Raw genomic sequence first — 13,666 nt, forward strand, 5'->3', positions numbered from 1 at the left:
TATCCCGATTTTCAACGGTTTCTGGATTAGAAATCCCATCAGAAGGTAAACTGGGACGGTCATAAACATCCATCAAAGGCTGACTAATAGAAGTATAATTATCTGCAATCGGATTGGAGACATTCGTAGTATCTGTAACAGCATCCACATTATCTAAATCATGACTATTGTTAATATCCTCAGAAGAGGGCTGGCCACCACAAGGAGCCAAGTCTTTAATTGAAACGGTACTTTCTTTCCCATCTTGGAATCGAATATGAGCATATTGGGAATTTGCCTCCAACAGCTCCACCTCCTCCACTAAAGGATCATATTTTGACAATCTAACATGGCGTCGAAGCAGCACAGGTCCCTGCATAGTAAGCCATGAAGGTACCGAATATCCCGTAGTAGATCTCTGCAGATAGTTAAAGAGCCTTTCATGGGGGGTCACATTAGTAGCCGTTGAAAGCAATGATCTAATGGAATGCAGGGCATCAGGCGGTACCATTTCCCACTGTGTATTCTTAAGGTTCCGGGATGTCAAAGCCAACATAACTGCCTTCCAGATCACCCCATTGTATCGTTCGCACTGTTCATTACCCTGGGGATTATACGGGGTAGTTCTACTAGTAGAAATTCCCCGACTCTGAAGGTATTCCTTCAACTGGGAAGACATAAAAGAACTTCCCTGATCCGAATGGATATACGCAGGCATCCCAAAGATGACAAAAAGTTGAGTCAGACATTTGATAACTGTAGCAGCTGATACATCTGCACAAGGAAAAGCAAAAGGGAACCTTGAAAACTCATCCACAACAGTAAAAATATATCGGTTTTGAGTAGTTGAAGGAAGAGGCCCCTTAAAATCGACGCTCAAACGTTCAAAAGGAGAAGTAGCCTTTATAAGATGAGCTCATTGAGGCTTAAAGAAATTCGGTTTACACCGAGCGCAGATAAAACATGATGAAGTCATCCGCTTGACGTCTTCAACTGAAAAGGGCAAATTCTTACTGCGTACGAAGTGTATCATCCTCGTAACCCCAGGATGACATAAGGCATTGTGAAGATTAATAAGCGTATCTCCGTGAATCACAGAACAATAAGCCCTCGACAGTGCATCAGCAGCAACATTATCCTTCCCCGGACGATAAACTATGTCAAAATGGTAACATGCCAACTCAATCCTCCATCTCATTATTTTATCATTTCTGATCTTTCCAAAATGTTTAACATCAAACATAAAGGACACAGATTTTTGATCAGTTACCAACGTGAAATGTCGCCCCGATAAATAATGTCTCCATTTACGCAATGCTTCTACTATTGCGTATGCCTCTTTCTCTATTGTTCAAAGTACGTGAGAAAAAGGCCACAGGTCTTCCATTTTGGTTCAGAGTAGCCCCAATTGCAAAATCAGAAGCATCCGTCTCAATCACAAAAGGAACCTGCTCATCAATAGAATGCACAACTGCTCCTAAAATATCCTTTTTAAAATTCTCAAAACATGTCCTGGCCTCCCATGATAGAGGATATGTCGTAACCCGAATAAGAGGCTGGATTTCCGTGAAAAATTTGCAATCCAATTAGAATAATAAGAAAACAGTCCAACAACTCGTTGCAAAGCCTTAGAATTAGTAGGACAAGGTAAATCAATCAATGGTCGCAGACGTTCTGGATCTGGTTTAATCTTGTTTCCCGAGATAATATACCCCAATAGATTTACCTCAGTAGTCGAAAAGATACATTTCTCTTTATTAAAAGTTAAACCAACTTTTTCCGCAGCTTGAAGGAATCTTTTTAAATTAGAATCATGCTCCACCCTTGATTTGCCACACACTGTGATGTCATCTAAGTATGAAAAGGTGTCAGAGAGGGAGTTATCACTTATAAAAGCATCCATTGCCCGTTGAAAACAAGCAACACCATTAGTAACACCAAATGGTATTCGGCAAAACTGATACAGCTTTCCACCAGCCTCAAAGGCCGTATATGGTTGATCCTTCTTAACAATAGGAATCTGATGATAAGCACTCTTTAAGTCAATAGTGCTAAAAACCTTATACTGAGATACTTTATTGATAAGCTCATCAATCTTAGGCAAAGGGTACGCATCTAATTGAGTATACCTATTAATAGTTTGGGAATAGTCTATCACCATTCGTTTCTTGTGTCTCTCGTTAGTCGTGACAACTACCTGTGCTCGCCAAGGCGAACAACTAGGTTCAATGATTCCTTCCAATAAGAGACGTTGAACTTCAGAATTAATAAATTCTCTATCCTGACTACTATATCATCTTGACTTGGTAGCAATTGGCTTACAATCCGGCATCAAATTGGAAAAAAGTGATAATGGAGAAATGGATAAAGAGGTTAATCCACAAATAGATAAAGGTGGCTTAGTCCCTCCAAATGAAAGACTAAGAGACTCGTGTAACTGAAGCACATCATGTCCAATCAAAATATCTGCACAGAGATTAGGCAAAACAGATAGGCGTATATCAGTATACATATTACCTAGAAGAATCATTTTCACAAAGCAACAACCAGCTATTTGTGAAGTAAGGGTCGTCTGAGCCATACACACCTGATACGTAACAGGCGAAATTTTCAAATGCTTCTCCTTCGCAAACTGAAGACTTATAAAACTCTCAGTACTGCCCGTATCTATAAGGGCCTTCACTTCCAACCCATTAACTTGAGCCGTAACTATAGCTTTGTTTAGGCCATGAGCAAATGCAGCAGAAATTGATGCAATAAACACCCTATCTAAAGGCTGAATAGTCACAGAGGAGGAGGTGGTAGAGGAGGGCCCTCCCACACCAGGAGAGAAGGAGGTAATTGAACCTGATGATTTGCACACACGTGCATAATGACCTCTCTTGCCACATTTACTACACACAGCCTCCCGAGCAGGACACTTCAGACGAGGGTGCCGGGTATTCCCACAAAAATAACACTTCTGAATCCTAGAGGCAACAGCCGCCGAAGTAGAAACTGTTTCAGAATCTAGTAAACCACTCCCATTAAGTCCACATAATTCCTTTTCATCCGAAACTGCCGAAACCATAGTCGCAGGCCGATTAAAAAGAGCATAAGAATCTGAACTTCTCTGAGCCACATCCAATGTAGAAGCTTGCTCAAAAGCACTTTTAAGATCCAAAGTCTTATTTTCTAACAACCGCTGACGAATTGATCTAGACAGTAATCCATTAATAAAAGCATCCCGTACCGATTCTTCCTTATATTCTTCAGCCGTCACAGCCTTATAATTACAGTTAACACTAAGGCACCGAAGTGCTTGTAAATAAGTATCCAAAGATTCTCCCACCTGCTGCCTATGGGCAGATAGAAGGTGACGTGCAAATACCTCATTCTTTGGTTTAACAAAAATCTTTTCCAATGTAGAAATAGCCACTTCATAAGTTTTACAGTCCAAAATATATTTATATACATCCGGAGCAATGTAGTTGATCAGCACATTCAGCTTATTTAGAGACTCTTGATCCAACACGCCCAAAAAGTTTTTAAATGTACAATACCAATGTTTCCATTTATCATCCACTCCAGCAGAATTGGGGTCAGCCTTGAATCGTTCTGGTTGAAGATATTGCTCCATTCTAACATAAAGTTAATAAATTGAAATAAAGAATAGATTTGCCTTCCAAAGCTAGGCTTTATTAACTTTAAAATCTGCAGCACATCTTTCCACATCCAGTCCCAACCAAAGCTGGAAAAGAACTGAATTTAAGGTGGCCACCACACATCATGTGACATCAACTACCAATGAGATTACAACATATATCCCAAGGCAGTTAACAAACAACCAATCACAATACTTTTACTAAACAAGGAATAATCACCACAATACATTACATACATTACACATGTGCTGACCCCTTCTGGCCCGTGCTGCCTCAGGTGGGTGAGCCGCAGCCTGCCGCTCCTGCTGGTGTTGCTGGTGATGCTGTTACTGGATTTGCTCCAGCCTCCTCTGCTGTTGGAGATCCTCTAATGCCAGGAAGGGAAGGTACCAAAGGCCTCCCATGCTTCTGGCAGATGCCTCCGTTGAGGAGGTGCTGAGAGGGGCTTCCCAGGAGCTCACACTGGAGAAGTGTGTGAGGCTCCAACTTTCTACAGCTGTGCCTAAGCCTTCAAAAAGTTCCCCCAAGCCTTCATCAACAAGGTCCTGCAGCCTGCAAATGCTGCCTGTTTAAATCTCTTCAGTCCTCATTGACCTGCAGCTGCAAGCAAGCAAGCCAACTGACGGGGCGGGGAATCAGGCGGGGGGGGGGGGTCGCGACCCACTTTTTCGGCGATTTTTGGCCCCCGGCCGCCTGGAAAGCTGCCCAACGGCTGGCAGAAAATCGGGGTCCCTATCTCAATACCATATTCCCACTCTCTCCCCATACCCCTTGATGCCTTTTGTGTCTAGAATAAAGGAGTAGGATAATTAGGGGTTTCAGAGATTTTGGTTGTAATAAGTGCAAAGCAGACTAATGTGATGAGGTATGAGCAAGAAAGAAAGTTAGGGTAGTTATTAAGAGAGAATAGTGAGGGAAAAGGTGTGGAAGAATTTTTAAAATATTGGTATAATATATATAGCATTCAGAAAGGGAGCCTCAGAGTTTGGAAATATCATGCGATCCTGTGTGTGTCAGAATTTGCAAGGGTGCTTTACAGGGAGAGATGGGGAAGATGTTTCTGGGTAGAGGAGTGGGTTGTACGAGCAGCGGGATGGGTGTCCCAGGTCTGGGAGTATTGGGAGTGGTGTATGGGGATGTGGTAAAGGTGGGTGAAGGGTTACAGGGTCTGGCAAAGGTGCTGGGATGTAAGAGTAAGGTTCAGGGATTTAAATGTAGAGGAGGTGGCTTTAGAACAGGGAATACTGGGAATGGGGCTGTGAGATGTGGGAATACTGGGGGAGCTTAAAATATGTTTATGTTGAAGTGCATTCCTTTTATAAATTGAGAATCCTAGGTGAAGCGCCATGAGTAATAGTGCAGGACATGACCAAGGTCGAAAAGAGTAAGTGCAATAAACTGGAACAAAAGTTATTCCTGATAAGTTAGAGTGGAACTTTTTCACCACTCATCATAGTATCATTATTAAGGTAGCCTCAATCAAACTCAGCTGTCTTCAATCAAAAATTGAGGACATCTTTCAGTCAATTATCTCTTCGCTGTTCATTCAGGTAATTGAATTTACTTTTATGAATTGGACCTGATGGTGAACAAAGGGTGGTTGGAAAAAGAATTCTTTTCTTGAGGCCTCATCTAATCAGAAAAGTAGATAAGCCTAATTATTTTCCAATATGAATTAAATATAGATAGTACTTCTTATTTATGAAGGAAATACAATTTCATAGTCAGATTTAAGAAAAATGGAAGCGCACATTTTTAGACTTATTACAGGACCTGAGTTAGGCAAGGTCCAAATTATTAACAATTTCCTACATTTCACATAACTTAATGAACGACTGATCTCATTTTTAGATTTTAAAGAGGTTTATGCAGTCCAATAGCACCTGCGGCAGTTGATCACGTGACATTTCATCCTGGGATATTTGATCACGTGACGCTTGGCCGCAGTTTGAAAATGTTATTGCGTTTTCCTTCTAAAGGTTGGGGCCCCTGTAGTTGAGTATTTATGCTCACGATTTCACACCATTAGCTGCTGTGCAAGATGTTCCAAAAACTAGGAGGCCACCCGTGAACAGGCGCAAACCGTAGGTGCGAAGTGCAAGTTCTACATTTCTCCCGGGTTGGCAGCAGCAGAGTCCAGGAGATTAATCTTCCATTCCTGGAGAGTCCCAGACAACACAGGAGGGTTGGCAACCTGATCTTAACCCTGATCCCTACCCACCCATCTTTTATCAATTCTTAATTTGTTCTTGGCGTAATCAAGAGTACTGCTATTATTCTTTTGTTATTATTTTCAAGATTGTTTCTAAACACCTATTTTGTTCAATCCAATTTATTACATGGAACAGGATTCCACTGCATTTAATTCAATTTGCGAACCAAATAATAGAAAACCACCAAGGAATCTCTTCTACAGTATTTGTTGGCAAGGAGTGTTTTAGACTCCTCCTGATTGAACTCATACTCATACTCCAGCATGTGAGAGAATTACTCCACTAATAAATGTAGGGAATAGCGAGTGCTTCTCAGATTACCTACAAAGTGCAACATTGACATGAAAACATCATTATCAAATGTTGAGTATAACCAATTTAGATTGCACTTAACAAATGGATCCAATACCAAAACACATAAAGCCAGAGATAATAGACACATTTATCTCATTTCCCTCCCAATGTCAAAGAGAACTGAGAAAGCAATTCATCAGTGCTGCAGGATTAGACTTATTAGAGAGTCTTAAAACCAGGTACTGAAATTTGGGTGAAGCCCATATCTTGTTAAACTAAAATACAAAAAGTTGCCATTTAACTTACTGACCGTCTAATCATAATGATCTACATTGGCTCCTAATCCACCAATTTTAAAATTCTCATCCTTGTGTTCAAATCCCTCCATGGCCTTTCCCCTCGTTATCTCCGTAACTTCCTCCAGCCCTCCAACTCTCCAAAAGCTCTGCGTTCCTCCAACTCTCGACTCTTGTGCATCCCCCACTCCCTTCGCCCCACAATTGGTGGCCATGACTTCAGCCATTTAGGCCTTAATCTCTGGAATTCCCTCCCTAAATCTTTCATTCTCTCCACCTCTCTCACCTCCTTTAAGAACCTCCATAAAACTTATCTCATTGACCAAGCTTGTAGTCATCTGTCTTATTATCTCCTTCTTTGGTTCTGTGTCAAATTTTGTATTCTTACACTCCTGCGAAGTGCCTTGGGATGTTTGCCTACATTAAAAGGGGTTTATAAATGCAACTTCTTTTTGTTGATAAGTACAACTGGTTCAGAGTTCACTGACTGGACATTACTTAGCATGTCAGAAAAAGCTTATCTTGTTATCCAAAGAATGCCTTCCTATGATGAATCCCGCCAATGCTATATTATTTATGAAGGTCAGAGATTTTCTAATCCACCGGATACAACTTGAAGCAAGATATTATTAATCTGCATTAAACAGAACATTGGCCTAGAAATTCAGTTGCGTTCGCCAGCCGTTAGCGCCATAAGAGGGGTAGATTTCGAGCGCTAGGCACTTAGCGCCCGGGCGCAGGCCGATCTGCGCCTACGCCCAACTTCAGTTGACATTTAGCGCCGGCGCAAAGTGTTTGCGCCCGCTCAGCTGCGCGCGCAGCTTATGACGTCATTTCGTCGTGCAACGCTGTTTGTGCGCCCCAAACCGGAAATTCAGTGGCGCCCGCCCAATGTGGGCGTGGCGCTGTTAAGAACTGTGAAGTGGAACGCAGCAGAGGCCCTGCGGGCCTCGGGGAGCGATAATTAAAGGGCACTTAGACTGAACTATAAAGGCCAGCCATTTTGCTGCAATGACTTTAGTGCTTTGGATTTCTGGACAGAGACCAAGGAACAGACCTTACTGATTTGGGACAACATAGGAGAGGTATTTTTGGCTTCTGGCCAGAGCTTGGAAATTTGACTCATTGTGATTTCACTGTTTGCAAGTTTATTATGGGGGCTGCATGGGGTTCCAACCCTCAGTTCCAGCATTATGTGCGAAGGGCTCGCAGACGCTGTGTGAGAGGGCCAGCCATGCCTAGACGCAGAGGGGCCATCAGGCGTCGGCAACGTAGGCCTTACCCACTCAGGGAATACCGCCAGCAGGTGTCCTATCTCACCATGACTGCCGCGCATTGTGTTAAGAGGCTGCGCTTCAGAAGGGAGGTGGTTGCAGAGATCTGCCAGCTGCTTCACAGAGATCTGCGTCCACAGCTGATGTGCAGGACGTCTCTGTCGGTGGAAGTGAAGGTCACGGTGGCTCTGAACTTTTATGCAAGCGGCTCCTTCCAAGCCGCTGCTGGGGACATAGCGAACATCTCCCAGTTCGCCGTGCATCGCTGCATCCGGCAGGTCACCGATGCCCTTTTCGCAAGGAGACACCAATTCATCTCCTTCCCCATGACCCTAGAGAGGCAGGAGCAGCATGCAGTCGGTTTTGCCAGGATCGCCAACTTCCCCATGGTGCAGGGCACCATTGACTGCACGCATGTGGCTATGCGGGCACCTATCGACAATACCGAGGATTACCGCAACCGGAAGGGCTACCATTCCCTCAATGGACAGCTGGTGTGTGACCACAGGCAGCGCATCCTAGCTGTCAATGCCCGCTTTCCAGGAAGCAGCCACGATGCATTTATCCTGCGCCAGACTACTGTGGCTGACATGTTCGAGGCACAGCCTCCACCAAGGGGATGGCTTATTGGGGACAAGGGCTACCCTTTGTGTACATGGCTCATGACCCCGCTCCGCGCGCCCAGGACCCCTGCTGAGGAGGCATACAACGAAAGCCATCAAGCCACAAGGAACATCATAGAGCAAACGATTGGCGTCCTCAAGCAACGGTTCCGCTGCCTGGATCGTTCCGACGGATCTCTACAGTATTCGCCGGATAGAGTCTCCCAGTTCGTCGTCGTTTGCTGCATGCTGCACAACCTGGCTATCCGCAGGACTCAGGCACTGCCACCTCACGTTGGACCACCACCTCAGGAGGACGAGCAGGAGGACCATGAGGAGGAGGAGGAGTACCAGCCCAGGAGGGAGCCATAAGGTCCAAGGGCCGTCCGCCGGCGGCTTATTGAATGACACTTCTAGGCCCCCTGTCAGGGAATGGCTTGTGGCAATGAACGCACCTGAATGCAGCCACTCCGCAAGCCCTCAGCCGGTTAATGCAACAACCACTTGAAACATGACACCTGGACAAGCTGAATAAATAAAAAGCTTTATTTAACAAACTCAGGGCCCTTCCCACATGAAACCGAAAAACAGACAAGACCCCCAAAAAACAGTCAAAAACATATCTCACTCCCAGAACCTGGGGAGGAATAACAAAACTTGTCCATCCAATTGGCCTTCATCCTCGGCCTAACCAAGACAAACCCCCCCATACAGAACACAAACACCCCCATATAAAAACACAGTTGCCTTCATCTTCGGCCTTACCAAAATAAGCCCCCCCCATACAGAACACAAACACCCCCATATAAAAAAACAGTTGGCAACACACTCTACTTGGTGTGCCGAGAGGGCGAGTCCTTGTGCAGGCTTCTCCGGCCCCCGCCCGACCTGTTGCTCCGCCTCAACCTGGGCCCTGTGGGTGTTGCAAGGCTGGGGGAAGGCTCCTGAGGGGTACAATGCGTGACGGCAGATGCCCTTGGGGGTCGGCCTAGACGAGGTCCGGCCCTGGAGGGGCCGGCTGCTGACTGCTGCAGCTGTGGCTGGGCAGCATCAGTCTCTGCAGCAGCTCGTCGCAGCTTGGCTGGGGGAGTGGCAGTGGCGGCTGCAGCAATGGGGGCAAGCTGGCTGATGCCAGACGCTCGCTGGTCGCCAGAGACACTGGCACTCGGCCGGGCTGGCACTGCAGCAAGCGCAGCAATCTGGTGAAGGCCAGACCGCTGTGCTGCAGCAGGGCGGCGGGTGCCCTGGCGATGCCTCCGTGACACAGCGAGTGTGGCAGAAGTGAGTGCCCGAACTGCCCTGGTCTGTGCCCGCATCAGACCAGCCAGTGTCTGCACGGCACCACTCAGGAACTCTCGACTCGCGTCCTGTGCTGCCGCGAGTTGGTCGACACCCCTGGCCTGTGAGTCCCCGAAATCGGCCACACTATGAGCCAGGGACTCAATGGCCTGAGGCAACTGTCCCACAACCCCCATGAGCTCGGTGTGGCGCCGCTCCGAGTCCGCGGACATTTCATCAAGGAGGCGCACCTCCTGGGCGAGGACCGTCTCCGGACTGGAGGCCGGACTCTCCCTCTGGGGAGAAGGCCGCCGAGCTGCCCGACCCTTCCCGCGTGCCTGGACGCCACTGGGCCCAGCAACTGCCCTCCCCTGCAACACTTCCCCCCTCTGGGGAGAAGGCCGCCGTGCTGCCCGACCCTTCCCGCGTGCCTGGACGCCACTGGGCCCAGCAACTGCCCTCCCCTGCAACACATCCCCCCTCTGGGGAGAAGGCCGCCGTGCTGCCCGACCCTTCCCGCGTGCCTGGACGCCACTGGGCCCAGGAGCTACACCCCCCTGCAACACTTCCCCCTGGCTCTCCTCCAGGCAAGACGTTTCCCCTCCATTGCCATCCCCTGGCGCGGATGAGGGTTCCCCCGATGTGCCGCCTTCCTCTTGGTCCTCGTCGTCCTCCTCTTCTGAGGGACTGGCACTCTCAGCTCCAGGGACCTCCTCCTCACCAGCTGAAAGCAGGAAGGCACAAGAGTAGCTTTAGAGTGAGGACAGGGCGTCAGCGAGGGAGGCATGAGTGGTGGCATTATGCGCATTGGTGGGACAGTGGCAAAGGATGTAGATCTGAAGCGCAAGGGGAACGAGAGAGGTGCAAACGGTCATGTCCTTACCATTGGGGCCCAGCACAGGGTCGGCATCTCCAATAGCTACGGGGCCAACCACCCGGGCACGCATGAGTCGAGCCACGCGCTCCTCCAGGTCACTGAGCTCCTGGAACTGGACACGGCCTCCCCCGGTGACAGTCCGGCTCTTCAGATTCTGCGCCAGCTTGGCCTGCAAGAGAAAGGACGGCCTCTAAGTACAGTGTGGTGCCCTGTTGTTGTGTGCACTGCCTCCCGTGGTCGAATAGCTTGGCCAGTGTGGTGCCCTGTTGTTGTGTGTACTGCCTCCCATGGTCGAATAGCTTGGCCAGTGTGGTGCCCTTTTGTTGTGTGCACTGCCTCCCATGGTCGAATAGCTTGGCCAGTGTGGTGCCCTGTTGTTGTGTGCACTGCCTCCCATGGTCGAATAGCTTGGCCAGTGTGGTAAGTGCAGAAAGTGCTATTGATGATCATGCCAGTGCCATAGCTGCGGGAGGAGGGCTGGCCATTAGGCCTTTGAGGTCCCTTTGCCCATAATGTGAGGTGCACATGCAAGGATGAGGAGGACACTGGAAAGGGTACTCATCCTGACCAACCGAGTGAGGTCGTTGTACTTCTTGCGGCATTGGTCACCAGTCCTGGGGACATCGCTGTTGGCTGAGACCCTCTGGGCGATTTCCCTCCAGGCTCTCCTGTACTGCCTCCTGGGAGCCTTCTTGCCACTGTCCGGGCACAAGATCTCTCTTTTCTTTTCCAAACCCCTAAGCAGCACCCTCAAAGCATGCTCTGAGAAGCGCTGCGCTCGTTCACGGGCCTTCTGCATGGCTTCAGGCGCTATTTGGGTCCACCAGCAGTGTTCAGGCCTAGCTGCAGGGCTCCACTATCCAGGGCGTGGCAGCAGACAAAGTCGACCCTTCCCCCTTTAAGAGCTGGCCGGCGTCAGGGTGTCTGCTGTCAATCAAAACATGATCGCACCTGCGCTGCGCCCGGCCTCGGCGTTATCAGTCTGCACCGCCGGCTTAGCGCCTAAAGATAGGAGTGCAACGCCAGTTTCAGCGCTCGCCCAAACTCCTTGGCCAAAGCTACTGAATATCGGCAAAGTGGCCTCCACTTTCCGGCGGGCGCTAAATTTAGCGCCCGCCCAACTTTACCGCCCCAAAAGTGGCTATACTGAATTTCTAGGCCATTGTTTTCATACCTTCACACTTTTCCTTTGGAGAATAATGTGATGTAGTCGAAGGATTTGCAGGCTGATTAACAGCCTGACAGGCCACAACCTGAAAGCTCCTTCCAGGGCCATACACATCTTTATATCAGCTGATTGGGTGGTTAGTTCTATATGGCAGGAGGGTTTTATGGGCTCCCATAACCCATATGATGAGGGGGGGACCACCCATACCTACCAGACACAAGTATCCCGCTGGATGTCAATCCAGAATTCAAAGCCGGAGCTCCGGTCTCCAATTGTCTTGACAGTCTGGAGTGGGGTTCAAACCCTTCACTTTCCGCCTCTCAGGCAGGAATACTAGCACAAAGTGAAAGGCTCACTCCCATTAAATTGAATAAGCTGATATAGATTATGGATAGTGGCTGCAAAATTGGGAGATTTAGTGCCGGCCATTAAGGCCGATTTTGCAGAAAAAATGGCGGCTGCCTCGCTTGTGCCGGCTTCTGGCACGGAACGCGGCCACCGCCAACTTGGGCAGGTCTGTAGCGCTGCTGTTACCTGCGCTCACCACCCACAGTTAAATTATGCAAATTGTGTCGTCAGTCGGCATGCAACGCCTGAATTGACACACGATCAGTGATTTGTGATGACACCGCTCTTGATAACGCCCTCTCCAAACCATGCACGGAAGAACGTGCGTACAGCAGTCCAACAGGGACGCTGCCAGCGCTTCTTAAAGAGACACACACAACTTTCACGTAAGTTTAGATTTTTGCTTTTGGACTGGTTTCTTTACATTTTATTGGAGTAGTGGCTTGGTGCAATACATTTTACAAAGTTGTTAAAGTGTGCAGGGAGTACTGCTGGATGTTTGCAAAGCTTTGGCTGTTAAAGAAAAGCCTCTGAGAAGACTACTTGCTCCTGGGGATCTAGTTGTAGTGGAGATGCAGCAGAGGCAGCAAATGGGACAAGCGGCTTGCAGAGGGAGGTGGAAGCAAAGGAAAAAGCAGAAGAGGAAAAATCAGAAGAGGAAAGAGCAGAAGGAAGGAGGCAACCTAAACAGCACCTTTCTGGCTGGGATATCCGGGATCAAATCATCTGCCTGCAGTACCAGTCAACACAACCCCAATTCCCCTTTCAACATTTGTCCCACACCTTAACTTCCCTCTGTTACTGACCATCACACTGTCCTCTTGGTCACAATGCCGAAATAAAAGCCACCACAAAGCAAACTCTTCAATCCAACTTTATACATATATGCATTCAATATTACATCAAAAAATCAACTAATTACCCTTGTGCATTCCCTTAGTGAGTGTCTTGCGTGTGTCTTTGTCTACCCCAGTGTCTGCAGCATGGCTGGCGGAAGGCTGCTGAATTTCAGGGGGGACACTGCAGATGGCCTTGCAGGATGACATCGAGGAGCTGGTGAGAGTGTAAAATCAAGTGAGGATGTTTCTTCTTCTTCTTCACTCTCCTCTCCCTCTTCTTGGTCAACCACTGGCTGGGCAGGCTGGATTTCTTGGGTGTCTGAAATGAGTAAGGTACAAGGGTAGGGTTGTGGTGAGGGTAGGGGGGTAAAGCAAGAGGTGCATGCTTACACCATGTGCAGTTTGTAAATCAAAAGAGTTTGTGGGATAAGGGGGAAGTGGGATGTGAGAGGGAGGATAATGTATGAGGATACTGGCATCTTGTATTTTTTCAGCCCCACCGCTGGCCAAGGGCTCAGCCATGTTCTTGCCAAGAATGGCCAGCACCATCTCCTCCAAGGGGGTTAGGTGAAGCTAGGAATGTGAGGTGTGCCTCATGTTTGGTAGAGATTGTTGGTAGGTGAGTGATGGGGAGGGGGTGGGAGTCATGCATTGAGCAGTGTGTGAGGCTAGTGGTGCAGTTGGTAGGAGACAGCTTTTGACGATACATTCACTGATCTTAACCACTTGTCACAATTCATGAAACTTCTTAGGGCATTGGAGCCAGGACCTGGGGGGGGGGGGGAGGGGTGGCGACACTACTGGCAGTGACCGTCATGATTATCTGGTCCCACATCCTTCTTTCTGGCGGGCCT

The sequence above is a fragment of the Somniosus microcephalus genome, chromosome 12 (assembly GCF_052327205.1).
Source record: "Somniosus microcephalus isolate GS21.2 chromosome 12, FLI_Smic_1.0, whole genome shotgun sequence".
Lineage (NCBI taxonomy): Eukaryota > Metazoa > Chordata > Chondrichthyes > Squaliformes > Somniosidae > Somniosus > Somniosus microcephalus.